The sequence below is a fragment of the Calliopsis andreniformis genome, unplaced genomic scaffold, assembly GCF_051401765.1.
Source record: "Calliopsis andreniformis isolate RMS-2024a unplaced genomic scaffold, iyCalAndr_principal scaffold0076, whole genome shotgun sequence".
Taxonomy (NCBI): Eukaryota; Metazoa; Arthropoda; class Insecta; order Hymenoptera; family Andrenidae; genus Calliopsis; species Calliopsis andreniformis.
This window is the reverse complement of record NW_027480485.1, coordinates 1,859,133-1,863,331: the sequence shown is the minus strand read 5'-3', so window position 1 is coordinate 1,863,331 and position 4,199 is coordinate 1,859,133.

Sequence of the window (4,199 nt, the reverse complement as noted above, 5' to 3'; positions counted from 1 at the left end):
CTGAGAATTCAGGATATTCTATTGAGCATTGAGAATTGAGGATTGATGGCTGTGTATTGAGAATTGAGGTTTGAGGATTGAGGATTGAGTATTGAAGATTGAGGATTAATGATTGAGAATTGAGGATTGAGGATTGAAGAGTGAGAATGAGGGCTGAGGGTTGAGAATTGAGGTTTGAGTATAGAATCCTGAGAATTCAGGATATTCTATTGAGCATTGAGAATTGAGGATTCATGGTTGAGTATTGAGAATTGCGGATTGAGGATTGAGGTTTGAGGATTGAGGATTGAGGATTGGGTATTGAGGATTGAAGAATGAGGATTGAGGATTGAGGATTGAGGATTGAGGATTGAGGATTGAAGATTGAGTATTGAGGATTGAACACTGAGGATTGAGAATTGAGGATTGAAGGTTGAGTATTGAGGATTGAATATTGAGGATTGAGGATTGAGGAGTGAGGATTGAGAATGAGGGCTGAGGGTAGAGAATTGAGGTTTGAGTATAGAATACTGAGAATTCAGTATATTCTATTGAGAATTGAGAATTGAGGATTGATGGTTGAGTATTGAGAATTGCGGATTGAGGATTGAGGATTGAGGATTGAGGATTGAGGATTGGGTATTGAGGATTGAAGAATGAGGATTGAGGATTGAGGATTGAGGATTGAGGATTGAGGATTGAAGATTGAGTATTGAGGATTGAACACTGAGGATTGAGAATTGAGGATTGAAGGTTGAGTATTATGGATTAAATATTGAGGATTGAGGATTGAGGAGTGAGGATTGAGAATGAGGGCTGAGGGTTGAGGATTGAGGTTTGAGTATAGAATCCTGAGAATTCAGGATATTCAATTGAGCATTGGGAATTCAGGATTGATGGCTGAGTATTGAGAATTGAGGTTTGAGGATTGAGGATTGAGGATTGAAGATTGAGAATGAGGGCTGAGGGTAGAGAATTGAGGTTTGAGTATAGAATCCTGAGAATTCAGTATATTCTATTGAGAATTGAGAATTGAGGATTGATGGTTGAGTATTGAGAATTGCGGATTGAGGATTGAGGATTGAGGATTGAGGATTGAGGATTGGGTATTGAGGATTGAAGAATGAGGATTGAGGATTGAAGATTGAGGATTGAGGATTGAAGATTGAGTATTGAGGATTGAACATTGAGGATTGAGAATTGAGGATTGAAGATTGAGTATTGAGGATTGAATATTGATGATTGAGGATTGAGGAGTGAGGATTGAGAATGAGGGCTGAGGGTTGAGGATTGAGGTTTGAGTATAGAATCCTGAGAATTCAGGATATTCTATTGAGCATTGAGAATTGAGGATTGATGGCTGTGTATTGAGAATTGAGGTTTGAGGATTGAGGATTGAGTATTGAAGATTGAGGATTAATGATTGAGAATTGAGGATTGAGGATTGAAGATTGAGAATGAGGGCTGAGGGTTGAGAATTGAGGTTTGAGTATAGAATCCTGAGAATTCAGGATATTCTATTGAGCATTGAGAATTGAGGATTCATGGTTGAGTATTGAGAATTGCGGATTGAGGATTGAGGATTGAGGATTGAGGATTGAGGATTGGGTATTGAGGATTGAAGAATGAGGATTGAGGATTGAGGATTGAGGATTGAGTATTGAGGACTGAAGATTGAGTATTGAGGATTGAACACTGAGGATTGAGAATTGAGGATTGAAGGTTGAGTATTGAGGATTGAATATTGAGGATTGAGGATTGAGGAGTGAGGATTGAGAATGAGGGCTGAGGGTTGAGGATTGAGGTTTGAGTATAGAATCCTGAGAATTCAGGATATTCAATTGAGCATTGGGAATTTAGGATTGATGGCTGAGTATTGAGAATTGAGGTTTGAGGATTGAGGATTGAGGATTGAAGATTGAGAATGGGGGCTTAGGGTAGAGAATTGAGGTTTGAGTATAGAATCCTGAGAATTCAGTATATTCTATTGAGAATTGAGAATTGAGGATTGATGGTTGAGTATTGAGAATTGCGGATTGAGGATTGAGGATTGAGGATTGAGGATTGAGGATTGAGGATTGGGTATTGAGGATTGAAGAATGAGGATTGAGGATTGAGGATTGAGGATTGAGGATTGAAGATTGAGTATTGAGGATTGAACATTGAGGATTGAGAATTGAGGATTGAAGATTGAGTATTGAGGATTGAATATTGAGGATTGAGGATTGAGGAGTGAGGATTGAGGATGAGGGCTGTGGGTTGAGGATTGAGGTTTGAGTATAGAATCCTGAGAATTCAGGATATTCTATTGAGCATTGAGAATTGAGGATTGATGGCTGTGTATTGAGAATTGAGGTTTGAGGATTGAGGATTGAGTATTGAAGATTGAGGATTAATGATTGAGAATTGAGGATTGAGGATTGAAGAGTGAGAATGAGGGCTGAGGGTTGAGAATTGAGGTTTGAGTATAGAATCCTGAGAATTCAGGATATTCTATTGAGCATTGAGAATTGAGGATTCATGGTTGAGTATTGAGAATTGCGGATTGAGGATTGAGGTTTGAGGATTGGGTATTGAGGATTGAAGAATGAGGATTGAGGATTGAGGATTGAGGATTGAGGATTGAGGATTGAAGATTGAGTATTGAGGATTGAACACTGAGGATTGAGAATTGAGGATTGAAGGTTGAGTATTGAGGATTGAATATTGAGGATTGAGGATTGAGGAGTGAGGATTGAGAATGAGGGCTGAGGGTAGAGAATTGAGGTTTGAGTATAGAATCCTGAGAATTCAGTATATTCTATTGAGAATTGAGAATTGAGGATTGATGGTTGAGTATTGAGAATTGCGGATTGAGGATTGAGGATTGAGGATTGAGGATTGAGGATTGGGTATTGAGGATTGAAGAATGAGGATTGAGGATTGAAGATTGAGGATTGAGGATTGAAGATTGAGTATTGAGGATTGAACATTGAGGATTGAGAATTGAGGATTGAAGATTGAGTATTGAGGATTGAATATTGATGATTGAGGATTGAGGAGTGAGGATTGAGAATGAGGGCTGAGGGTTGAGGATTGAGGTTTGAGTATAGAATCCTGAGAATTCAGGATATTCTATTGAGCATTGAGAATTGAGGATTGATGGCTGTGTATTGAGAATTGAGGTTTGAGGATTGAGGATTGAGTATTGAAGATTGAGGATTAATGATTGAGAATTGAGGATTGAGGATTGAAGATTGAGAATGAGGGCTGAGGGTTGAGAATTGAGGTTTGAGTATAGAATCCTGAGAATTCAGGATATTCTATTGAGCATTCAGAATTGAGGATTCATGGTTGAGTATTGAGAATTGCGGATTGAGGATTGAGGTTTGAGGATTGAGGATTGATGATTGGGTATTGAGGGTTGAAGAATGAGGATTGAGGATTGAGGATTGGGGATTGAGGATTGAGGATTGAAGATTGAGTATTGAGGATTGAACACTGAGGATTGAGAATTGAGGATTGAAGGTTGAGTATTGAGGATTGAATATTGAGGATTGAGGATTGAGGAGTGAGGATTGAGAATGAGGGCTGAGGGTTGAGGATTGAGGTTTGAGTATAGAATCCTGAGAATTCAGGATATTCAATTGAGCATTGAGAATTGAGGATTGATGGCTGAGTATTGAGAATCGAGGTTTGAGGATTGAGGATTGAGGATTGAAGATTGAGAATGAGGGCTGAGGGTAGAGAATTGAGGGTTGAGTATAGAATCCTGAGAATTCAGTATATTCTATTGAGAATTGAGAATTGAGGATTGATGGTTGAGTATTGAGAATTGCGGATTGAGGATTGAGGATTGAGGATTGAGGATTGAGGATTGGGTATTGAGGATTGAAGAATGAGGATTGAGGATTGAGGATTGAGGATTGAGTATTGAGGATTGAAGGTTGAGGATTGTGGATTGAGGATTGAGTATTGAGTATTGAATATTGAGGATTGGGGTCTGAGTGTTGAGGGTTGAGTGATGAGAATTGATGTTTGTGGATAGAGATTTGAAGATTGCAGATTGAGTATTGAGTATTGAAAACTGTGAATTGATGATATTCTATGGAGGATTGAGGATTGACAACTGATTGTTGAGGACTGATCACTGAAGATTGAGGATTCAGGATTGAGGATTCAGGATTGTGGTTTGAGGACTGAGGATTGGGTATTGAGGATTGAAGATTGAGAATGAGGGC